General features: G+C 45.1%; 1 protein-coding gene across 22 annotated transcripts in view; it reads left to right on the plus strand.

Moving 5' to 3' along the window:
* The window catches only part of PLEKHA5 (pleckstrin homology domain containing A5), a 249,361-nt gene extending 247,555 nt beyond the window's left edge, over positions 1–1,806 (plus strand). For all 22 annotated transcript variants that reach the window (XM_073020524.1, XM_007967805.3, XM_073020523.1 and 19 more), the window contains one exon: positions 921–1,806. The gene's annotated coding sequence lies outside the window, so the exon portion shown is untranslated. The remainder of the gene's footprint in view (positions 1–920) is intronic.
* Positions 1,807–26,354: the final 24,548 nt, after the last annotated feature.

The raw sequence follows: 26,354 nt of genomic DNA on the forward strand, positions 1-26,354 counted from the left end.
ACTGCACTCCAGCCTGGTGACAGAGTGAGACTCCATCTCAAAAATAATAAGAAGGCCAGGCACAGTGGCTCACGCCTGTAATCCTAGCACTTTGGGAGGCTGAGGCGGGCGGAGTGCCTGAATTCAAGAGTTTGAGACCAGCCTGGGCAACACAGTGAAACCCCATCTCTACTAAAACACAAAAAATTAGTTGGGTGTGGTGACGTGCACGTGTAGTCCCAGCTACTCAGGAGGCTGAGGCAAGAGAATTGCTGGAACCCGGGAGGCAGAGGTTGCAGTGAGCCGAGATTGCGCCACTGCACTCCACCCTGGGCAACAGAGTGAGACTCCGTCTCCAAAATAATAATAATAATAATAATAATAATAATGAGGAGGAGGAGGAGGAAGAAGAAGAAGAATTGCATTACATTATGTTTCCTTGTGGGGCCGAGTATAGTGGCTCATGCTTTTAATCCCAGCACTTTGGGAGGCCAAGGCAGGCAGAGATCACTTGAGGCCAGGAGTTCGAGACCAGCCTGGCCAACATGGTGAAACCCCGTCTCTACTAAAAATACAAAAATTAGCCAGGCATGGTGATACATGCCTGTAATCCCAGCTAGTTGGGAGACTGAGGCACGAGAATCACTTGAACCCAGGAAGCAGCGGTTGCAGAGAGCCAGGATCGCATCACTGCACCCCAGCCTAGGCAACAGAGTGAGACCCTGTCTCAAAAAAAAAAAAAATTGTATTATGTTTCTTTGCTTTGTGAATTAAGCTATGGAAATGAAGAAAAATATCCTTTGGTTGCATTGTGTTTTAGGATTTTCATGGCCATGCTTGTCAGTTCTGTTGTTATAGAATGTCACCCTTAGTTACTTTGGGAAATGGTAATTGATTGATGTTGCAGGTGTCAAAGTAATTTCCTCTTTCTTATTTTTCAGCTATACTGACTTCTGTTGAAACCATTCAAAGCTAAAGACATGGACCTTCAGCAGTGTAAGAAGATATTGTACAGTATATTTTAAATCTATGAAATTCATAGTTCTGATGCTTTTGGTCACAGAGCATCATTTTATCACTTCTGGAAAATGTTTATTCCAAAACAGCTTTAATGGCCCATATGTACACTCCGTAATCTCAAGGTTATTATTCTGACACCAGCTTGCTGCTATGATTTCAGAGCACATAAGTAAAGGTGCTTTTTAATGTGCAGTCTATTGCCAGAGCTTACTTAGTTGCTGATTTCCAGATTTCGATGTTTCTGAAGTCTAGGTGAATTTATATATTTTTTTTTGCTTTTCATTTTCTTAAGTTAGTTATTATTTCCAATGAAGCTTGTTTTCTTTTTTTTTTTTTTTTTCCTTCCCATTTTGGCTACTGCAGTGCTTTTGTTTCACACTTGATTTGTAAAAATTTTATATATATATATATATTTAAAATGTGCCATTTTATTGCTAAGTGAAGTATGTCCTGTTTTCTGCTATAATTCTTTCTCAGTCAGATTGCAATGTCAGCAGTTACTGCCACACTCCTGTCAGCTTAAACACAAATGTTACCGCTTATCTTTTCTTAAAAAAAAAAAAAAAAAAACAAAGTGTAGGTATTTTGAAGTACTGGGCTTATATTTCATTGGAATACATGTGTACAGCAATAAGCAGGTTTTCAAATCCAGTACTTAGTTTGTGTACAAATGTAATTATGTTCATTGTGTATATATTATACAATGAGCACATGTAATGTATTAAAGGCTACTTACTATTGTTTAAATGCAAATGTTCATATCTCATTTCTTTTTTATCATGTTAAATAAATGTTGATGTTCTTAAATCAGTTGTGTTAGAATTTTTGTTCTTTCTATCCAAAATTGAAAGTCTTAAGACTCAAGAGAGTTCTAGAAGAAAAGGTACTCTGGTAATCTGATAATCCTAGACAACATCCTAAAAGACCCTTGTCGGTCCAGCCCTCCCATGTCAAAATTGAGGACCTTGAGGCTCAAAGAGATCAATTGACTTGGCCACAATTTAATGACAGAATTTTGACCAGACTATAGTTTTTTCTGACTTTTCCTCTAAGTACATTACATTAGCTCATTACCACTAGAGGAGTTTAGTTTTGTGAAGTCTTTTACTATGTTTCTATTTGCTTCCGTGTTTCAGAAAGTAAAAGTAAGACTACTTTAAGCATCAATTGTCATGCTCTGCTTAGGGATTGAACTTTGAGAGAGGTGTGTAAGGCAGCTATTTGTCTGACATGGGTAGCTAGAAACCGTTTCATCATAAGTAGGACCCTCAGAGATCATTTTCTCTCACAATATATTCTTTGCAGATGTTCACGCTCTTCAGAATCAATTACATTTTCTTCCCTCTGTAACCTTTTGTTCATGCTATATATTGTTCCCAGAGTACACGGAAATTTGATGCTTTTGGATTCTTGCATAAAATGGCTGAAACTAAATTGGCATTAGTTAGTCTTTTTTTCCTCCCCATCCTATGTTAAAGAGGATTTAGATTTAATTCAAAATGCAAATGTATAAAAATTCTTCTCCAAACACAATGAAATGAAAAGAGATACAATGTATATTGGGAGATGAAAGAAAACAGAAGTTAAAATGGACCCCTCTCTGTGTCCATGTACATATGTGTAATATGTTTACACATACTACCTTTCTCTAAAGATGTCACACAGAAGTCTTCTCAAAAGAAATAGTCACCAAATTATTATTTCCCTTTAGTCATGATACAATGATTGTTTCAGATCTTTTGTCATTGTGTTGGGGAACAATTGCTTTTGTTTGGGTTTTTTTTTTCTTTTTTTTTTTTTTTGAGATGGAGTCTTGCTCTGTCGCGCAGGCTGGAGTGTAGTAGCGTGTGATCTCGTCTCACTGCTGCAGCCTCCGCCTCCTGGGTTCAAGCAATTCTCTTGCTTCAGCCTCGCGAGTAGCTGGGATTACAGGCTCATTTTGCGGGTTTTTTGGGGGATTTTTTGAGACGGAGTCTCGCTCTGTCGCCAGGCTGGAGTGCAGTGGCCTGATCTCACCTCACTGCAACTGCCTCCTAGGTTCAAGGGATTCTCCTGCCTCAGCCTCCCAAGTAGCTGGGACTACAGGCACACAGCACCACGCCCAACTGATTTTTGTATTTTTTTGTTTCGTTTTGTTTTTTTGAGGCGGAGTCTTGCTCTGTCACCCAGGCTGGAGTGCAGTGGCACAATCTCCACTCACTGCAAGCTCCACCTCCCGGGTTCACGCCATTCTCCTGCCTCAGCCTCCTGAGTAGCTTGGACTACAGGCGCCCGCCACCACACTGGGCTAATTTTTTGTATTCTTTAGTAGAAACGGGTTTCACCATGTTAGCCAGGATGGTCTCGATCTCCTGACCTTGTGATCCGCCTGCCTTGGCCTCCCAAAGTGCTGGGATTACAGGCATGAACTACTGCGCCCAGCCGATTTTTATATTTATAGTAGAGATAGGGTTTCACCATGTTAGCCAGGATGGTCTGGATCTCTTGACCTCGTGATCCGCCCACCGCAGCCTCTCAAAGTGCTGGGATTACAGGCGTAAGCCACCAAGCCTGGCCTAATTTTTGTATTTTTAATAGAGATGGGGTTTCACCATGTTAGCCAGGCTGGTCTCAAATTCCTGACCTCGTGATCCACCCACCTTGGCCTCCCAAAGTGCTGGGATTACAGGCGTGAGCCACTGTGCCCAGCCTTGTTTGGGTTTTTGTGGGAAGGGAGTGTGTGTGTGTGTGTGTGTGTGTGTCTCTTTGGTTTTATTAAGCACAACATTTTTTAACTGTTCCAAGAAGGAAAAATATTCCTTACTGGGATCCTTAGAAGCCTAGGAAATATGAACTAGTTGTGATTCTTGTCAACATTTCAGAAAGCCAGATGAAAACCGTTTATTCACAAACAGTAAGTCCATCGGGCGTAGTGGCTCACACCTGTAATTCCAGCACTCTGGGAGCCTGAGGCGGGTGGATCACCTGAGGTCAGGAATTTGAGACCAGCCTGGCTAACATGGTGAAATCCTGTCTCTACTAAAAATACAAAAATTAGCTGGGCGTGGTGGTGTGTGCCTGTAATCCCAGCTACTTGGGAGGCTGAGGCAGGAGAATCACTTGAACCCGAGGTTGTGGTGAGACAAGATCACATCACCGCACTCCAGCTTGGGTGACACAGTGAAACTCTGTCTCAGAAAAAACACATAAACAGTAAGTCAGCATAGATGCTTATTACATGCTATGACAAAAGGGAATACTAGTTCTTCAAAAATTTTAATTAGATCAGTACCTTCGGTCTTACTTAGAGTTCGCCTTATCTAACTCCCCCTTACTGGAGTGGTGCACACACAGCCTGGGAAGTGTGGAGACTAATGGTAAGGAGGGCAGGCAGGTTGGCAGGGCCTTTACTTCAGGTAGGGGAATCAGCATGAGGGAGCTACTTCCCAGAGGCTTGGAAGCTCGCCCTGAAGTTCTTAGTGCTCAGCGTCCTGTTGGGTTGATGGCTTTACAAGTCCCTCATACCCACCTACCCCCAGTTTATAGAAAGACGACGGTCATACTGCTATGGTGATCAAAAATGAAACATAGGCCGGGCGCGGTGGCTCAAGCCTGTAATCCCAGCACTTTGGGAGGCCGAGACAGGTGGATCACGAGGTCAGGAGATTGAGACCATCCTGGCTAACATGGTAAAACCTCGTCTCTACTAAAAAAAACAAAAAAAAAAACTAGCCGGGCGTGGTGGCGGGCGCCTGTAGTCCCAGCTACTCGGGAGGCTGAGGCAGGAGAATGGTGTAAACCCAGGAGGCGGAGCTTGCAGTGAGCTGAGATTGCGCCACTGCACTCCAGCCTGGGCGACAGAGCGAGACTCCGTCTCAAAAAAAAAAAAAAGAAACATAACTTTTTTTGCTGGCATACCCTCAAAATTGTTTTTAAAAACTCAGCTGGGTGCAGTGTCTCACACCTGTAATCCCAGCACTTTGGGAGGCTCGGATGGGAGGATCGCTTGAGGCCAGGAATTCAAGACCAGCCTGGCTGACGTAGTGAGAACTAGTCTCTACAAAAATAAAAATAATTAGCTGGGTATGGATGTGCGTGCCTGTAGTCCTAGCTACTCAGGAGGCCAAAGCAGGAGAATCACTCGATCCTGGGAGATGAAGGCTGCAGTGAGATGTGATTGTACCACTGTACTCCAGTCTGGGTGACACAGCAAGACCCTGTCTCCAAAAAAAGCAAAAAATAAAAACCAACTCTGTACCTCCTTGTACATTTTCAAGTTGGCATCTACAGCTTTTCATAAATTCAAATAGAAGAAAAGGGCCAAGCGTGATGGCTCACGCCTGTAAACCCAACACTTTGGGAGGCCAAGGTGGGCAGATCACTTGAGGTCAGGAGTTCGAGACCAGCCTGGCCAACATAATGAAACCCTGTCTCTACTAAAACTGCAAAATTTAGCCAGGCATGGTTGGGAATGCCTGTAATCCCAGCTACTCCGGAGACTGCAGCAGGAGAATTGCTTGAATCCGGGAGGCGGAGGTTGCAGTGAGCCAGGATATCACTGTACTCCAGCCTGGGCAATAGAGCAAAACTCAGCCTCAAAAAAAAAAAACAAAACAACAACAACAACAACAAACCTAAAAGATGCAAGTTCTGACCTACTGTCAATACTGCTTTTTTTTTTTTTTGAGATGAGGTTTTGCTCTGTCACCCAGGCTGGAGTGCAATGGCAAAATCCTGGCTTACTACAACCTTTGCCTCTAGGGTTCAAGCGACTCTCCTGCCTCAGCCTCCCAAGTAGCTGAGATTACAGGTGCCTGCCCACAGTGCCTGGCTAATTTTCGTATTTTTAGTAGAGACGGGGTTTCATTGTGTCAGCCAGGCTGTTCTTGAACTCCTGACCTCAAGTGATCCTCCCACCTCAGCCTCCCAAAGTGCTGAAATTACAGGCATCAGCCACTGTGCCTGGCCCAATACTGACTTTTTAAATAAATTGTTACATCGGTCTTTATTTTATTTTATTTTATTTTATTTTATTTGAGACAGAGTTTCACTGTTGTTGCCCAGGCTGGAGTGTAATGGTACAGTCTCAACTCACTGCAACCTCTGCCTCCCCTTCCGGGTTTAAGTGATTCTCCTGCCTCAGCATCCTGAGTAGCTGAGAGTACAGGCACCCGCCACCACTCCTGGCTAATTTTTTTGTATTGTTAGTAGAGACAGGCTTTCACCATGTTGGCCAGGCTGGTCTTGAACTCCTGACCTCAGGTGATCTGCCCACCTCAGCCTCCCAAACTGCTGGGATTACAGGCACGAGCCACCACACCTGGCCCTATACCTTTTTTAATAGGGATTTTACATCATTCCATTTTCTTGTTGAACTTTTATTTTTACTTTATTTCTCTTATACTTTGTCACAATAAATTATGATATGCTAAATTTAATGACTTTAGTTATTTCTAATTCCATGCATCCATTTCTGTGAAATCTTGTTACTTGGACATTACAGTCATTCACTTCTCACCACACTGGAGGATTTTACACCCTGAGATAAGTATGATTCAGAGAAGTAAGTTTTTCATGTATAAAGAAGAGCTCATGTTGGGCTGGACACAGTGGCTTATGCTGGTAATCCCAGCACTCTGGGAGGCTGAGACAGGTGGATCCCCTGAGGTCAGGAGTTCGAGACCAGCCTGAATAACATGGTAAAACCCCACCTCTACTAAAAATACAAAATTAGCCAGGCGTGGTGGCGCATGCCTGTAATCCCAGCTACTCGGGAGGCTGAGGCAGGAGAATCACTTGAACCTGGGAGGTGGAGGTTGCGGTGAGTCAAGATCATGCCATTGCACTTCAGCCTAAGCAACAAGAATGAAACTCCATCTCAAAAAAAAAAAAAAGCTCATGTTGAAGGTGCATGGTGCATAGGACATCTGGAGCCTTGGGGTGGGAAATCAGAGAGAAGGTAAGATACTGAGTTCAAGAAAATTATGAAAATTTTTCTTGCTCACAAACCCTTGAAATGTTTCTGTGTACTGATTTGAAGAAAGCTATCCCAGACATTTGTAAGTTTATTGATTTGGGCATACTTCTCACTTTACCCATAAAAAGGTTTTGTTTTGTTTTGTTTTTTGAGATGATTTTGCTCTGTCACCCAGGCTGGAGTGCAGTGGCACAATATTCGTTCACTGCAACCTCTGCCTCTCAGGCCCAAGCGATCCCCTTACCTCAGCCTTCCGAGTAGCCGGGACTACAGGCACACGCCACCACACCCAGCTAATTTTCATACTTCTTGTAGAGATGGCGAGCTTCTCACCTCAGCCTCCCAAAGTGCTGGGATTACAGGCATGAGCCACTGCCCGGCCCAAAACAGTTTTACATAGATTTAGCATATGGCAAAGAAACTCACTTTTGAGCAACTGTATGAATGTGTAAGGAATAAACTGATTCACTTAATGCAGGAACAAATGATTTTTTTGTTATGCTAAAGTAATTTGGAAGGAGTTTTCCCAGAACTGTTTCTGAAAAATGGATTAAATCCTTCATGGATAAGTTAGAAATAAATCTTTGAAGTGTATGGTTGGTATGTTAAAAGCAGAAATTTTAAATTTTTTATTTAATTTTAAAATTATTTACAGTGAAAAGTCAACCTAAAACATAAAGTAAAAGGCTGGGTGAAAGGCATGGAGAAAATACGGCAGGATTATTTTATGTAATTCAAGTCTGAGACAACATGTTTTAAGTACAGGAGATAGAACCCCCAGCTACGTCCCGGGGCTCAGTGACTCACCAGCTTACTGGAAAGTCCCTCAAGTCGTCTATTAACTAGATTCAGAAAAGCCTACCCAATCTCTTTGAGTGAAGGCTCACTCATTACAGCCCTTCCCTAGAAGGAGCTTCATCTTCATTCTTCCGGTGTGGGAAACAGTATAGGCGATTCTTCTAGCTTGGCAGGAGGAACCGTCCACCAACTCCGTTGCCAGGAAGCCCGAGTTCCTGCAGAACACCCTTGTTGCTGTCATGGGGCCTCATTGTGTAGTGGGGAGGAGCACAGAGGCTGGTGCTAGGCTACCTGAATTGGAGCTGAGCTCTGCCACTTTTACTGTGTGTCCTCAGGCCAAGGTATTCATCCTCCCTAAGCCTAAGTTTTTCCACAAAATTGGTCTGTGGCTTCGTTTGTTTTCTGTTGCTTATAACAGAACACCTAAAACGGTATCTTATACAGAAAAGGAATGTATTTCTTACAGTTCTGGAGGCTGAGAAGTCCAAGGTCCAGAGGCTGTGTCTGGCGAGGGCTTTGTTGCTGGTGGGTACACTACAGAGTCCCAAGGAGGCTCAGGACATCACACACAATGAGAGGCAGAGCGTGTCACCATGCTGACACGCTAGCTCAGGTCTGTCTTCCATTTACAAAGCTGACAATTCTCCAGTGATAACCCATTCATTCATCAACCCACAAATAAATGAATCCCTGAGCTCATGATCCAGTCATCTCTCTCAAAGGCCCCTGTCACATTGAGAATTAAATTTCGACATGAGTTTTGGAGTAGACTAATACTCCACCCAAAACAGCCTACTAAGAGTTATTGCAATATATGGTTGTAAAGACTAAATACGTTAACACATCAGGTGTAGAATAGTGCCTAGCAGCATATAAATACTTGCTACGATGAGCTGTTATTCACTAAGGCTAACCTCCTCTAACTGTATAATTGTTTCTAAGTTTACCAGGGCACTGTTATTAATCATCTTAGTTAATCAGCATTTTAAAACTGGGTCACAGGCCAGGAGCGGTGGCTCACGCCTATAATCCCAGCTTTGGGAAGCCGAGGAGGGCAGATCACCTGAGGTTGGGAGTTCAAGACCAGCCTGACCAACATGGCAAAACCCCATCTCTACTAAAAATACAAAATTAGCCGGGCGCAGTGGCAATCCCAGCACTTTGGGAGGCCGAGGTGGGCAGATCACGAGACAGGAGATCGAGACCATCTTGGCTAACACGGTGAAACCCCGTCTCTACTAAAAATACAAAAAATTCACTGGGCGAGGTGGCGGGCGCCTGTAGTCCCAGCTACTTGGAAGGCTGAGGCAGGAGAATGGCGTGAACCCGGGAGGCGGAGCTTGCAGTGAGTTGAGATCCGGCCACTGCACTCCAGCCTGGGCGGCAGAGCGAGACTCTGTCTCAAAAAAAAAAAAAAAAAATTAGCTAGGCATGGTGGCGGGCACCTGTAATCCCAGCTACTCAGGAGTCTGAGGCAGGAGAATTGCTTGAACCCAGGAGGCGGAGGTTGTAGTGAGCTGAGATCACGCCATTGCACTCCAACCTGGGCAACAAGAGCAAAACTCCGTCTCAAAAAACAAACAAACAGGCCGGGCGCGGTGGCTCAAGCCTGTAATCCCAGCACTTTGGGAGGCCGAGACGGGCGAATCACGAGGTCAGGAGATCGAGACCATCCTGGCTAACACGGTGAAATCCCGTCTCTACTAAAAAATACAAAAAACTAGCCGGGCGTGGTGGCGGGCCTCTGTAGTCCCAGCTACTCGGGAGGCTGAGGCAGGAGAATGGCGTGAACCCGGGAGGCGGAGCTTGCTGTGAGCCGAGATCCGGCCACTGCACTCCAGCCTGGGTGACAGAGCGAGACTCCGTCTCAAAAAAAAGAATTAAACAAACAAACAAACAAAAACTGGTCACAATTTAAAATGCATCAGACTCACCAGAGGGGCCTGTTAAAACTTTGCTATTGCTGGGCTTTATCCCTAAAATACCTTATTCAGTCATTCTGGAGGGAGATCCAAGAATTTGCCTTCTAATAAGTTGCCAGGTAATACTAATGCTGATAGTCCAACATCACTTTGAGAATTGGCATATAGTAAATCTCTGCGTTGTTTATTTGGATTTTTGTTTTATTTGTGGGGATAAATTCAGGAGTGTTTATTTACAAAGGTATGCACAGAGTATAGAAGGACTGAAGATTGATAATCCAAGAGCTGTTTTCACTCCTAGGCCCAAAGGGAAGAGGGGAGGAGTAACTGGAATCCACAGGAAACAATCATTTGAGAGAAGCCCTTACGCTCTTTTCAAGAGACACAGCCAGGCTTGGTGTGAGCCATCTCTACAAGGATCGAGTCAAGAGAATAAATATTCTGATGGCCTGCTTCCTTATCACAATTTCTTATTGGGTCTCCCACTGGCTGAACCCAGTAGGATTCACAGGTCACAGGAGTTCTGTTGGGTTTTGCCAGGAACTCCTGGGGGATCTCCAAGACCTTTTCAGGAAATCCCATGAAGTCACAACTATTTTCATAGTAATGCTAAGTTGTTATTTGCCTCTTTTACTCATTCTCTCGATAGTGAACAGTGGAGTTTCCGAAAGGCTGCATGGCCTGTGATATCTCAGCAGACTGAATGCAGAAGCAGATGTGAATATCTGTCTTCTATTAACCCAGATACTAAAGTTATAAAAGTGGAAAACAGTGCCTGTCTTCTCACTTTTCTTTTGGAACATAGAGGTTTTTTTTTATTATTGTTATTAAAAAGTATATTATTTATATCAAGTTATAGCAGGTTTATTGTTATTTTAGATAAATGAGTAAATATTTTAAACATTTCTCAGTTTTCGCTTCCACTGCAGTGAATACACATAGATGTAACCTACACAAACCAGTGATCTAGGATACTCAGTAGTTGCTAAGCATGTGAGAATCCTGAGACCCCAAAAGTTTGAGAACCACCCATATAGTCCATCCAGCTTGGCCTCCTGTGACAGGGCACAGCTGAAAAATGTGAGATCTGGAGGTGCAAATAATAGAAGATACCAGCTCATCCCAGCCTGGGCAACATACAGAGACTCTGTCTCTACAACATAAACAATAAAAAAACAACCTAGCCAGGCATGGTGGTGGACGCCTGTGATCCCACTCACTTGGGAGGCTGAGGTAGGAGGATTGCTTGGGCCTGGGAGGTCAAGGCTGCAGTGAGCCACGATAGCATCACTGCACTCCAGCCTGGGTGACAAAGCGAGACCCTGTCTCAAAAAACAAAGACAAAAAAATAATCATATATTAGCCAATCTTCCCAAGGAAGAAGACACTTGCTGTTGCCGCTTCCAAATCAGCAGTAGTCTGCGTGTGTGTGTGTGTGTGTGTGTGTGTATGTGACGGAGTTTTGCTCTTGTCGCCCAGGCTGGAGTGCAATGGCATGATCTCGGCTCACTGCAACCTCTGCCTCCCAGTTTCAAGCGATTCTCCTACCTCAGCCTCCCGAGTAGCTGGGATTACAGGCGCCCGACACCATGCCCGGCTAATTTTTGTATTTTTAGTAGAGATGGGGTTTCACCACTTTGGCCAGGCTGGTCTCAAATTTCTGACCTCAGCTGATCCGCCCGCCTCGGCCTCCCAAAGTGCTGGGATTACAGGCATGAGCCAACGCGCCCGGCGGTAGTCTGCTTCTTGAAGTGAAAACCCCAGTGTCTAAGAATGCCAGCCTGAGCCTGTAGATTCCCCTTGAGCCCTGCAGGCTGAGAATCACTCACGGAAAATGATTTGAAAAGGCAGAGACTATACATGCAAAGGTCTAGACAGCCAGAGTCTCCCTAGACTCTGTTCTCTTTTATCTGTGTCAGCTTCAGCACATACTTTTGGTCCTGCCTCTGTCCCCAGGTGTAACGAACTTAGAATCCAGCCCTTATATCCAGTCAAAACTTATTTTTATTAGCCCTGGGTGATTACAAAAACACGAGTTAAAATGGATCGGCCGGGCGCGGTGGCTCACGCCTGTAATCCCAGCACTTTGGGAGGCCGAGGCAGGTGGATCACAAGGTCAGGAGATCGAGACCATCCTGGCTAACATGGTGAAACCCCATCTCTACTAAAAATACAAAAAACTAGCTGGGCGTGGTGGCGGGCGCCCGTAGTCCCAGCTACTCAGGAGGCTGAGGCAGGAGAATGGCGTGAACCCGGGAGGCGGAGCTTGCAGTGAGCGGAGATCGCGCCACTGCACTCCAGCCTGGGCGACAGAGCCAGACTCCGTCTAAAAATAAGGATTGATGAAGACTTGTTATTCCATGTCAAAGTGGAGTAGCGCCCATGAAAAAAATCCATGTTATCTATCCAAATCATAATATTACTTGAAATGTGTGATTTCTGTGGAGCCATTTGTGTTGCTTGTAAGAAATTACTGTTCTTTGCTTTATTAGGCTCTCTGGGTCTACCCAACATTAGAAAATGAAAGATTCATCACACTGTATTTGAAGTAGCAACCAAAGCTGTCCAGAAACTGGTTCAGCATATATGCCTTAAGTAGCAGATGCTGAAGGAACCCCAGCTTTTTTGTTCTCACCTAGATTTTTGCCAAGTGTTTTGGGGGTTGTGTAGCATCTGAAAGCAGGCCAAAGAGCAGGCCTGAGACAGAGTTAATGCCTGTAATACCCTCTGGAAAATAGCAGGGACATAACGGAGTTGCTAACATTTGAAACTGGTTGGCTTCTAGCCATATCCCCGAAAACTGTCCACAAGCAAAGATGAGGGAAACGATTGCTTCTAGTCAAATTCCCTAACTTGAAGTTTACAAAAGAAGAAATACAAGCATTGGATAAACATATGAACAGATGCTCGATATCTGTGGTAATCAAAGATATGCAAATTAGAATGATGAGATATTCTTTTTTACCCAACAGATTGGAAAAGATTAAGAAGAGTGATAATGCACAGAGTTAGCAGGATGTAGGGAAAGGGATGTACTCATATGGGAATGGTGGGAGTGTAATTGATAAAACCTTTCCAAAGCCTTACAAATGTATCCTCTTTGACCCAGCAATTCTACTTCTGGGAATTTATCTCCAAGAAATCACCTGGTGAGTACCCAGAGGCATTTTGCAGTTTGTTTTAGATGTGGTTTAAATACAGGGTCTACTTATCTCTGGCCTGGCAGGTGCAGTGGCTCACGCCTGTAGTAATCCCAGCACTTTGGGAGGCCAAGGCAGGCACATCACCTGAGGTCAGTTCAAGACCAGCCTAGGCAACATGGCAAAACCCCGTCTTTTTTAAAAAAATACAAAAATTAGCCAGGTGTGGTGGCACACGCCTATAGTCCCAGCTACTCGGGAGGTTGCAGTGAGCCGAGATTGCACCACTGCACTCCAGCCTGGGCAACAGAGCGAGACTCTGCCTCAAAAAAAATCAGTAAGTAAATAAATACAGGACCTACTTACGCTATAAGAAGTCCAGCGTGGGGAGGGAGCGCAGGGCTTGCTGGAGACTCCAGGGGGCTGTGAAGAAGCCAAGCCCCTCCCTCCCTGTTCTATCAGCAGTGATTGCTCCAACTCAGGCATCACCACCTGTGCAGAACAGGAAGCCGAAGAGGCATTATCAGCTGTCTCCTGTTATGTCTCTGTGCTGTTGTGAAATATATAGTAGGTCTTCATCTGGTTTCCTGCTCCTAAAATTATTGGAATCTCCATAGTGATGAGTGTTTTTTGAGACAGGATCTTGCTCCATCACCCAGGCTGGAGTGCAGTGGAGCAATCACAGCTGATTACAGCCTTGACTTCCTGACTTCCTGGGTCCAAGCAATCCTCCTACCTCAGCCTCCTGAGTAGCTGGGACCATAGGTGCATGCTGCCTCACCTGGCTAGGTTTTTGTTTCTTTTGGTGTGGTTTTTTTTTTTTCCTACTTTTTTTTCTCTTTCTTATTTTTTTTAATTTTCTTTCTTTCTTTCTTTTTCTTTCTCTTCCTTTCTTTCTCTTTCTTTCTTTCTTTCCTCCTCCTCCTCCTCCTTCTTCTTCTTCGTGTGGTTTTATTTTGTTTGTTTGTTTGTTTGTTTTGTAGGGACGAGGTCTTCCAGTGTTACCCAGGTTGGTCTCAAACTCCTGGGCTCAAGCAATCTTCCCGCCTCAGCCTCCCAGAGTGCTGGATTACAGGCGTGAGCCACCACTTTTAGCCAAAGAGTGTATTTTGCATGCTAATGAGATGACTGGTAGGTGGGGCTCCTAGATAGGCTCTTGTTGGGGATTCGTTGTCAGGGGAACCAACTAGACGATGAAAGGGTTGCACCTCTCAGCCCCATCCCTAGACCTGCAGGGAAGGGAGAAAGGTGGAAGGTTAAGTTGATCACCAATGGTCAATAATTGAATCAATCTTGCCTGTGTCATGAAACCTCCATAAAGGACACGGTTCCAATGAGCTTTCAAATGACTGAATGTATGGAGGTTCCTGGAGAGGGTGTGGAAGCTCTGTGCCCCTTGCCCCATACCTCACCCTATGCATCTCTTCATCTATATCCTTTATTATAAACCATCAATGTAAATGTTTCCCTGAGTTCTGTGAGCCCTCCTAGCAAATGAATCAACCCGAGGAGAGGGTCATGGGAACCCTGGTTTGCAGCCAGTCAGAAAGTTTGGGGTGGCACGGACTTGTAATTGGCATCTGAAGTGGAGGCAGTTTTAGTGGGGCTGATCCTTCCACCTGTGGGAACTGACACTATCTCCAGGTATGTAGTGTCATAATTTAATTAGAGGACGCCTAGCTGGTATGCACTGGAGAATCTACTGGAGGTTTGCTTGGTGGGCTGGTGGGAAGAAATCCACACACATTTTGGTGAGCAGGTGTGTTATGTCTTATTGAGTGGTCTCAACACAGTCTCACATTCTCACTGGCCAGAACCAAATGGCATGGCCGCCCTAGTCATCGGGGTGTCTGGGAAAACAAGTGTTTCTCTTCCCAGACTTTAGAATAGAGAGAGGCAATGAGAAAAGAGTTGAAATGGGTGTTGAGTGAGCCAAGCTGCAAAAAATACCCCACAAACTAACATCCGCCTCACAAGCTAAATGTCACCTGCAGGGAACTGGTTAAATAAACCAGAGAATATCCAGTGCATGTTGTCCCTTATTGTATGGTGTGGTTAATCTATGAAAAGCTGTTCACTGTATATATAGCAAAAAGGGCAGATTATAAAACAATATGTCCTGCAGGATCCCATTTTGTTAAAGAGACGTGTATACTATTCATTCACAGAAAAGCCTGGATATACACAACAATGTTCACTCTGGATCTTCTTTAAACACTTCCACATTCTATGATGTATTTTTGGCAAGCAATCACGGCTTTGTTTTAGAATAAAGAGCAGAAAGTAAATTTCCATTTTTAGATTCCCATTGGGCCAGAAACAGGAGATAAACTAGTCAGTTAAAATCAACCTGATGATGCCTTCGGCCCCCCAAGTGACCTCTAAATGTTAGCCATAAAACTTTCTGGGTTGAGTCAAAGCCAAGTTTAAAGGGAAAACCATAAATAAGCCATTTTGGAAAATACAGCTATTGGCAATCTGTTACATTTCACTTGTATTTCTAAGAGGACAAACTCCAGCACATCCCCAGTTGCTTGACTAAAGCTCACTTGGTAAAACAAAGTGATAATTATCTCAGGAATCGGCTCAGCACACAATCATGTAGAACCTGTTTTTGAAGGAAGATGGATCGGCATGCCAAAAAGAAAGGCGTGGGTCAGGATGCTAAGTAAGAACTTATTTGTGAAATGGTCTAGGCTGGGCGTGGTGGCTCAAGCCTGTAATCCCAGCACTTTGGGAGGCCGAGAGGGTGGATCACGAGGTCAGGAGATCGAGACCATCCTGGCCAACACGGTGAAACCCCGTCTCTACTAAAAGATACAAAAAACTAGCCGGGTGAGGTGGCGGGTGCCTGTAGTCCCAGCTACTCGGGAGGCTGAGGCAGGAGAATGGCATGAACCCGGGAGGCAGAGCTTGCAGTGAGCAGAGATCCAGCCACTGCACTCCAGCCTGGGTGATAGAGCAAGACTCCGTCTCAAAAAAAAAAAAAAAAGAAATGGTCTGGAAGAATTTGATAGTATGAATGTATCATCTCTGAGGAAATCTCAGGAATATCAACATAAAACAGGCTCCCCTTTGAGTTTCAAGTGATTTGGTTTGTTTGCTTGTTGGAATGAGTCATAGCTGATTTAAAACATTGTAATAGACAACTTGCGCAGGTACATTTTAAAATCAAACCTCGCCCTAAAAAATAATACCAGCATAGCATAAGTCTATTATCTTGTCTACTATCTTGATCTGAAGAAAACACTAGGCTTTGGTCCTTAACACCCTCTGGGCTAAAATGTTCTGGGAGACTCAAGGAAGGACTGTGATTGCTTTCAGAGAGACAACAACCGGTTCTCACAAGATGACTGTGGATGAACCAAAAGTAGACTCAGCAGATACATTTTGTGGAAACAACACATCATCTGTGGTACATCTGCCTCCTTTTACAAAAGTCAAAGAAATACAAATTTATTATTATTATTATTATTATTTTTTTTTTTTTTTTGAGACGGAGTCTTGCTGTGTCGCCCAGGCTGCAGTGCAGTGGCCGGATCTTAGCTCACTGCAAGCTCCTCCTCTCGGATTCATGCCATTCTCCTGCCTCAGCCTCCCGAGTAGCTGGGACTACAGGCACCTGCCACTACGCCCGGCTAGTTTTTTGTATGTTTAGTAGAGACGGGGTTTCGCCGTGTTAGCCAGGATGGTCTCGATCTCCTGACCTCATGATCCGCCCGTCTCGGCCTCCCAAAGTGCTGGGATTACAGGCTTGAGCCACCGCGCCTGGCAAGAAATACAAATTTAAACGAAGGAAAGAAAGTGGAAATCTGGAAGCAGTAAAAAAGCTATAAGCTTGAGGATTGGAGGCAGAAAGGAGCAAGAGTCAGAAGGTGCATCATGCTGAACTGAAGAGAACAATGAAGGTCACAGCCGGCAACAGAACTCCCTGAGAATCTTCATAAATGCCTGATGAAACCCCCAAAGAATATACTGTTTAAAATCAAATTTTATTTTATTTCATTTTACTTTAGTTTTGAGACAGAATCTTGCTATGTCGCCCAAGCTGGAGTGCAGTGGTGCGATCTCAGCTCACTGCAACCTCTGCCTCCTCGGTTCAAGCGATTCTCATGCCTCAGCCTCCTGAGTAGCTGAGATTACAGGCATGTGCCACCACGCCCAGCTAATATTTGTATCTCCATTTTTTTTTTTTTTTTTTTTGAGACGGAGTTTCCCTCTTGTTGCCCAGGCTGGAGTGCAATGGCGCCATCTCGGCTCACCACAACCTCTGCCACCTGGGTTCAAGCAATTCCCCGGCCTCAGACCCCTGAGTAGCTGGGGTAACAGGCATGCACCACCATGCTTAGCTAATTTTGTATTTTTAGTAGAGACGGGGTTTCTCCACATTGATCAGGCTGGTCTCGAACTCCCAACGTCAGGTGATCCGCCCATCTCGGCCTCCCAAAGTGCTGGGATTACAGGCATGAGCCACCGCACCCAGCCGTCTCTCTCTCTCTCTCTCTCTCTCTCTTTTTGTGAACAGGGTCTCGCTCTGTCACCCAGGCTGGAGTGCAGTAGCATGATCTTGGCTTACTTCTTTCTTCAGCCTCAACCTCCCGGGATCAAGCAATCCTCCCACCTCAGCCTACTGAGTAACTGAGTAACTACAGGCTCACACCACTACACCCGGCTAATTTTTAAAATTGTTTGTAGAGACAAGGTCTCACTATGTTGCCCAGGCTGGTCTCAAACTCCTAAACTCAAATAATCTTCCAGCTTCAGCTGGAAAAAATATGCGTGTGTGTGCATATATATACACACACATATATACACACACGCATATATACATACATATATATGTGTATATATATTATACATACGTGTGTGTGTGTGTGTGTGTGTGTGTGTGTGTGTGTGTATATATATATTTTTTTTTAAACAGAGTTTTGCTCTTGTTGCCCAGGCTGGAGTGCAATGGCTTGATCTCAGCTCACAGCAACATCTGCCTCCCAGGTTCAAGCAATTCTCCTGCCTCAGCCTCCCAAGTAGCTGGAATTACAGGAGCCTGCCTCCATACCCGGCTATTTTTTTTTTTTTTTTTAGTAGAGACAGGGTTTCACTGGGTTAGCCAGGATGGTCACGATCCCCTGACATCATGATCTGCCCCCTTCAGCCTCCCAAAGTGCTGGGATTATAGGAGTGAGCCACCGCGCCCGGCCTTGTTTTGTTTTGTTTTGTTTTGTTTTGTTTTGTTTTGTTTTGTTTTGTTTTGTTTGAGACAGAGTTTCGCTCTTGTTGCCCAGGCTGGAGTGCAATGGCACGATCTTAGCTTACCGCAATCTCTGCCTCCTGGGTTCAAACGATTCTCCTGCCTCAGCCTCCCGAGAAGCTGGGATTACAGACGTGCTACCACGCCAGGCTAATTTTGTATTTTTAGTAAAGATGGGGTTTCTCCATGTTGATCAGGCTGGTCTCTAACTCCTGACATCAGGTGATCCATTTGCCTCAGCCTCCCACAGTGCTGGGATTACAGCCTTGAGCCACCACGCCCGGCCCTGAGGTATTTTAAGTGGGAGATTGACATGACCAGTTTTGCCTTTTGAATAGATAACTGTGACACTTTTGTATATTCATACAATGAAAAGGCTATGCTGCACTGAAAATAAACAGACTCAGATGACATGTTTCAGCATGAAAATTTCACACAGAGGTAAGATTGAGTGGGCTAGGGGTGGGGAGCAAGTGACAGAAGGATACATACAATGTAATTTTATCTATATAAGTATAAAATGTTCATGAAAATATACACACACATATATGGACACGTAAACATTGTAAACATATAAAGACCCGTGGAGACATATAAAGACCTGTGGAAACATATAAAGACCTGTGGAAAAGGATAAATGGCAATAGCAGGATATAGTTATCTCTGGAATGCTAGGCCGGGCACGGTTGCTCACGCCTGTAATCCCAGCACTTTGGGAGGCTGAGGTCAGGAGTTCGAGACCAGCCTGGCCAACATGGCAAAACCCCGTCTCTACTAAAAATACAAAAATTAGCCCCGTGTGGTGGCTCATGCCTGTAGTCCCAGCTACTCAGGAGGCTGAGGCAGGAGAATCACTTGAATGCAGTAGGTGGAGGTTGCAGTGAGCCAAGATCATGTCACTGTACTGCAGTGTGGGTGACAGAGCGAGACTCGAAAGGAAAGAAGGAAGGAAGGAAGGAAGGAAGGAAGGAAGGAAGGAAGGAAGGAAGGAAGGAAGGAAGGAAGGAAGGAAGGAAGGAAGGAAGGACTACGCTAAGTGAAAGAACGCATTTACAAAAGGCCACATATTATATGATTCCATTGATACGAAATATCCACCATAGGCAAATTCATAAAGACAGAAAGCTGATTAGTAGTTGCCAGGTGCTGGGAAAGAGGGAAATGAGAAGTGGCTATTTGATGGGTATGGGGTTTCCATTTGGGAGGAAGAAAAGATTTTGTTAACGAGGTCATGATGTCTGCACATGAGGTAAGTCGTTATGAAAATATGTACTTAATGCCACCAAATTGTACACTTTCAAATTGTTAAAATGGTAAATTTTATGTTATGTGCTTTTTACCACACTTGAAAGGGAAAGAAAATGTGGAGGCTCAGTTTGTGCACTTAACCATAACACTCATCTGACTTTATATACTTGCTCACGTTTCACAGAATGTAGAGATCCAGGCCAGGCGCGATGGCTCACACCTGTAATTCCAGCATTTTGGAAGGCTGAGGTGGGTGGATCACCTGAGGTCAGGAGTTTGATACCAGCCTGACCAACATGGTGAAATCCCGTCTCTACTAAAAATACAAAAAGTAGCTGGGCGTGGTGGTGGGCACATGTAATCCCAGCTACTCGGGAGATTGAGGCACGAGAATCACTTGAACCTGGGAGGTGGAGGTTACAGTGAGCTGAGGTCACACCACTGCGCTCCAGCCTAGGCAACAGAGTGAGACTCCATCTCAAAAAAATAAATAAATAAAAAATAAAATTAGAGACTGTGTCTCAAAAATAAATAAATAAAATTTAAAAATAGAACATAAAAAGAATGTGGAGATCCAAGTTGATCAAAAGGACATGGTGTTCCCTCTGCTTAAGACAATCTCCCTGCAGGCACACATGAACTCACACCCACACACCCTTTCCTTTGCTTTAGGAAATCCTACCTACCTTTCAGCTAAGACCTCACTACTTCAAGAAATATTTTCCTGACTGCCTCATGCCTCTTGAGGCAAAACATCCCTCTATCGTGTACTTCACAGCTTTAGCTTCTTCTCTATTGTAGCAATAATAAACTTGTGAGTGCCCCACCGTATCCCCGTGGTATCTCACGACTTAGCGGAGTCTTATGCACATAGTAAATCTTTGCCGAGTGAATACATATGTAATAAATATCTTGTTTTTTAATTAAAAAAAGATTATTGTCTCTCTGTCTCCCAAGATTACAAGGATCTGGAATCTCACAGATAGGAAGAGAGACTAGGGCCAGGCCCTATGGCTCATGCCTGTAATCCCATCACTTTGGGAGACTGAGATGGGAGGATCACTTGAGCCCAGGAGATCAAGGCTGCAGTGAGCAAGCACTGGGCCACTGCAATTCAGCCTGGGTGACAGAGTGAGGAGAACTTGTCTTAAAAAAAAAAAAGGGTTAACTGAGTTCTGAGCTGTTAACATGACAGTAATAATAGATTTTGTTTTTGGTTTTGGTTTTGGTTTTTTGAGACAGAATCTTGCTCTGTCGCCCAGGCTGGAGTGCAGTGGCGCCATCTCAGCTCACTACAAGCTCCGCCTCCCGGGTTCACACCATTCTCCTGCCTCAGCCTCCCGAGTAGCTAAGACTACAGGCGTCCGCCACCGCGCCCAGCTAATTTTTGTATTTTTAGTAGAGACGAGGTTTCACCATGTTGGCCAGGCTGGTCTCAAACTCCTGACCTTGTGACCTGCCCGCCTCAGCCTCACAAAGTGCTGGGATTACAGGCGTGAGCCACTGCATTCGGCCTAGACTTATATTTTAAATGGTGCTAATCTGAATTAATTAATTAGAAAAACCTCCTTTGAGCACCCACCATGTTTCCAGTATTGTGCTCCATGTGGTTTAAGTTGCAAAAGACACAGTTACGACACAGAAGGGTCCTGTACTAGCACTGCCCAAGCAATGGGGTCACCCACGCTTCATCACTTTTCTCTCCTCCCTGCTCCAGTTGTGCAACAATGATCCCTCCACTTCTTTTGTTTCTCTCTTCCTACCAGGGACCAGTTCTTCAGTGAGGTGCTGGGGATAATAGCATGAGCCAGACTAGAGACCCTGCTTACCGTTTACTCACCCATCATCCTCAGATATCCTGGATGAGTTTTCTCATCTATATAAAAAGGAAATAGGGGCCAGGCGCGGTGGCTTATGCCTGTAATTTCAGCACTTTGGGAGGCCGAAGTGGGCGGATCACTTGAGGCCAGGAGTTCAAGACCAGCCTGGCCAACACAATGAAACGCTGTCTCTACCAAAAAATGCAAAAATTAGCTGGGTATGGTGGCACATGCCTGTAATCCCAGCTACTTGGGAGGCTGAGGCAGGAGAATGGCTTGAACGCAGAAGAGGGAGGTTGCAGTGAGCCAAGATCACGCCACTGCACTTCAGCCTGGGTGACAGAGTGAGACCCTGTTTAAACAAACAAACAAACAAACAAAGGAAATAGAGTAACCTGATCCTGAACCTGACCCTAAGGTATGCTTTCAAAATAGCCTATTTCCCTTTCCCTCCTCTCCATTTGACCAAGAGCTGTGAAAGAAGGGCTGTGTGCTCAGAAAGTTCAGCTCCAAGTTCAACCAGCCGAGCATAGTGACTTATGCCTGTAGTCCCAATATTTTGGGAGATCAAGGTGGAAGGATCACTTGAGGCCAGGAGTTCAGGAGATCAAGATCAGATTAGGCAACATGGCAAGTCCCCGTCTCTTAAAAAAAAAATTAAAAAAAAGGAAATTGGCCGGGAGCAATGGCTCATGCCTGTAATCCCAGCACTTTGTGGGACAGAGGTGGGCGGATCACAAGGTCAAGAGATTGAGACCATCCTGGCCAATATGGTGAAACCCCGTCTCTACTAAAAATACAAATAATTAGGTGGGCGTGGTGGCATGCACCAGTAGTCCCAGCTACTTGGGAGGCTGAGGCAGGAGAATCCCTTGAACCCGGGAGGCACAGCTTGCAGTGAGCCAAGATCGCACCACTGCACTCCAGCCTGGGTGACAGAGCAAGACTCCATCTCAAATAAAAAAAAAAGAGGGAAATTAGTCACTTAGGAAAATATCTTTTTCTTAATAAAATAGAAACAGAGTCTTGCTGTGTTGCTGATGATTATCTTGAACTCCTGCTCTTAAGTAATCCTCCTGCTTTGACTTCCCATGGTGCAGAGAACGGGCGTGAGCCACTGCACCCAGCCTGCCTTTCTAAACTAGAAAGATGGTTTTCAAGGCCAGATGCAGTGGCTCATGCCTGTAATCCCAACACTTTGGGAGGCCAAGGCAGGCAGATAACCTGAGGTCGGGAGTTTGAGACCAGCCTGACCAACATGGAGAAACCCCATCTCTACTAAAAATACAAAATTAGCCCGGTGTGGTGGCGCATGCCTGTAATCCCAGCTACTCAGGAGGCTGAGGCAGGACAATCGCTTGAACCTGGGAGGTGGAGGTTGCAATAAGCTGAGATCGCACCACTGCACTCCAGCCTGGGCAACAAGAGCGAAACTCCATTTAAAAAAAAACAAAAAACAAAAATTACCTGGGCGTGATGTTGCACACCTGTAGTCTCAGCTACTCGGGAGGCTGAGGCAGGAGAATCTCTTGAACCCGGGAGGTGAAGGTTGCAGTGAGCTGAGATCTCGCCATTGCATTCCAGCCTGGGTGACAAGAGTCAAATTCTGTATCAAAAAAATTTTTTTTTTAAATGAACCAGACATAATGGCACATCCATGTCGTCCCAGCTACTTGGGAGGCTAAGGTAGGAGGATCACTGGAGCCCAGGAGTTCTAGGCTGCAGTGAGCTATGAGGGCGGCATTGCACTCCAGCTTAGGAAACAGACCAAGATGTTGTCTCTAAAAAAAAAAAAAAAAAAAAACCTTTCTTTATCAAATTCTTTTTTTTTTTTTTTTTTTTTTGAGACAGAGTCTTGCTGTGTCGCCCAGGCTGGAGTGCAGTGGTGCTTTCTTGGCTCACTGCAAGCTCCGCCTCCCAGGTTCATGCCATTCTCTCACCTCAGCCTCCGAGTAGCTGGGACTACAGGCGCCCACCACCACGCCCGGCTAGTTTTTTGTATTTTTAGTAGAGACGGGGTTTCACCATGTTAGCCAGGATGGTCTCGATCTCCTGACCTCATGATCCACCCGCCTCGGCCTCCCAAAGTGCTGGGATTACAGGCTTGAGCCACCCCGCCCGGCTCTTTATCAAATTCTTATTTCGCCTCCAGGGACTCCACCCGACCTAAGATAGCCTGCCTTTGATAGCTGTTTCAGCCACCTGCTGAATCTTGCCTACAAAGATTACAAACAAATGACACATTAATGAAGCCATCTTGCTGGCAGGTTGGAAGAGAAAGCTTTCCATCCAAGAACTTGCTCTGGAGCTATGCTGAAGGATAACAGGTTATAACTTGGCTCTAAACTCTGGAACTGTTCAGCAGGTCCCCATGGTGACCTCCTGTTATAACTAGGAAACAGACCCATAAATGTGCAGACGGATTAAAAAATTAGGGGAGGACAGCAGCGTGGCTCATGCCTATAATCACAGCACTTGGGGAGGCTGAGGCGGGTGGATCTCTTGAACTCAAGGGTTCAAGGCCAGCCTTGGCAACGTGGTGAGACCCCTGTTTCCATTTCTACTAAAAATACAAAAATGTGTGTGTGTGTGTATCTATATATATAGCTAGGTGTGGTGGTGTGCACGTGTAGTACCAGCTACTTGGGAGGCTGACGTTGGAGGCTGAGGCGGGAGGATCACAGAGCGAGACACCATCTCAAAAAACAAAAAAAATTAGGGGAGAGAGACAGGGATTTTTTTTTCCCTGCACCATGTGTCTCACTTAGAACATTGAGATGTGGCCTGGCACAGTGGCTCCCCGCTCTAATCCCAGCACTTTGGGAGGCTAAGGAGAGAGAATTGCTTGAGCCCAGGAGTTCAAGACCAACACAGGGAAACATAGGGAGACCCCATCTCTAAAAAAAATTTAAAAATTAGCTGGGTGTGGTGGCTCACACCTGTAGTTGCAGCTGCCCAGGAGGCTGAAGAGAAAAGATCACTTGAACCTAGGAGGTTGAGGCTACAGTGAGCAGCGCATGGGGCCACTGCATAGCAGCCTAGGTGACAAAGCAAGACTCTGTCCCAAAAACAAACAAAAAACAAAACAGCAACATAAAGAAAACAACCAAACATTCAGCTGTGAAATAATTGCCTTTAAGTAGTGTCTGTACCAATTCACTCAGCTTGCTGAACTCTGATGTCAAGGAGGCCAGGAGCTTACCCCTAGGGGGCCAGGAGATTCAAACACAGGCAACATTTCTTCCAGCATCAACATCCCTACTTCCGATTTGTCATCGCTAAAGTGCTGTCATTCCCAAGGGATTTTAAGGAGGCGATGTAGACAGGACGTTTTCAACACTCCTGGGAAAAGTGTGTCTTCATATATTTTTAATGTCAGATCAGTAGTACCATCTGACATGATATTCAAGGGACTGCCCTACCCTAAAACATAACCTTGAGAAACTTATGTTAAGTGAATAGCATGGAAGCTAATGTTCAGATGCAGTATGTCTCTTACCAAAGAAGACCTGGACACAGAGGAGCCTCACATTTGTAAGTGCTTTAAATCCTGATTTCCTTTTCGGTCACAGGTCTCTCTTCCCTTGCCAACTTCATACATAATGCAATGGCATCAGCTTTTGGTGAAAGCTTGATTGATTCCTTCTTTTTTTTTTTTTTTTGAGACAGAGTTTTGCTCTTGTTGCCCAGGCTGGAGTGCAGTGGCGCCATCTCAGCTCACTGCAACCCCCACCTTCCAGGTTCAAGCGATTCTCCTGCCTCAGTCTCCCAAGTAGCTGGGATTACAGGTGTGTGCCACCACGCCCAGCTAATTTTTTTGTATTTTTGGTAGAGTTGGCGTTTCACCATATTGGCCAGGCTGGTCTCAAACTCCTGACCTCCTGATCTGCCCGCCTCGGCCTCCCAAAGTGCTGGAATTAGAGGCGTGAGCCACCACGCCTGGCCTTCAACTATTTCTTTTAATTATTTTTGAATCTATTTTTTATTTGACTGAATTTTATTATTTATTTATTTATTTGAGACAGGGCCTCTGTCTCAAAATGGCATGATCTCAGCTCACCTCATCCTCTTCCTCCCAGTCTCAAACAATCCTCCCGTCTTAGCCTCCCAAGTAGCTGGGACTACAGGTGCGCATCCCCGTGCCTGGCTAACCTTTGCATTGTTTGTAGAGTCAGGGTTTCTCCGTGTTGCCCAGGCATGTCTCAACTACTGGGCTCAAGTGTCTGCCTGCCCCTGCCTCCTGAAGTGCCGAGATTACATTGAGATGACATGCTTGAGCCACTGTGTCCAACTGTGTTTTTTGTTTTGTTTTGTTTTTTTGAGACAGAGTCTTGCTTTGTCACTCAGGCTGGAGTGCAATGGCAATAGCACAATCTTGACTCACTGCAAATTCTGCCTCCCGGGTTCAAATGTCTCCTGCCTCAGTCGGGACTACAGGAGCCTGCCACCAGGATAATTTTTTTTTTTTTTTTTTTTTTGGTTTGTTTGTTTTTTTGAGACAGAGTCTCGCTGTTACCCAGGCTGGAATGTAATGGTGTGATCTCAGCTCACTGCAACCTCGGCTTCCCGGGTTCAAGTGATTCTCCGGCCTCAGCCTCCCAAGTAGCTGGGACTACAGGAGCTTGCCACGAAGCCCAGCTAATTTTTGTATTTTTAGTAGAGACCAGGTTTCACTGTATTAGCCAAGCTGGTCTCGAACTCCTGACCTCAGGTGATCTGCCCACCTCAGCCTCCCAAAGTGCTGGGATTACAGGCGTGAGCCACCGCGCCTGGCCTGTTGTTGTGTTGTTTGGTTTTGTTTTTTCAATTTTCAAAATGAGGTCTTGCCATGTTGCCAAGACTCATCTCAAACTACTGGGATCAAGTGATCCGCCTGCCTCAGTCTCCTAAAGTGTTGGGATTACAAGCATGAACAACTGTGCCCGGCCAAGTTTTTAAATTTTATTTTTATTTCCCCCTTGAGGATGTCACTTTAATACTTACAGTTCACTGTCAGCTACCTTTGGCTCCGGGTGCTTTCAGTGATGCAGATTCTGTATGTGTTCCTTGGTTAGAGAGAATCTTTGTGCAATGGTTTCCTCAGATGCTGGTTGCAGTAGCAATGTACAGGCTGTGTACGTTGTTGCACTGTCTCTTGTGGGGCTGGAATAGCTGAGGTCTCATGAAGCTTACCTCATTCCCCGATGTGCACACTTAAAAAAGTTTTTCCCTCGGTACTTT

This window comes from Chlorocebus sabaeus, chromosome 11, assembly GCF_047675955.1.
Source record: "Chlorocebus sabaeus isolate Y175 chromosome 11, mChlSab1.0.hap1, whole genome shotgun sequence".
NCBI classification, from domain to species: Eukaryota; Metazoa; Chordata; class Mammalia; order Primates; family Cercopithecidae; genus Chlorocebus; species Chlorocebus sabaeus.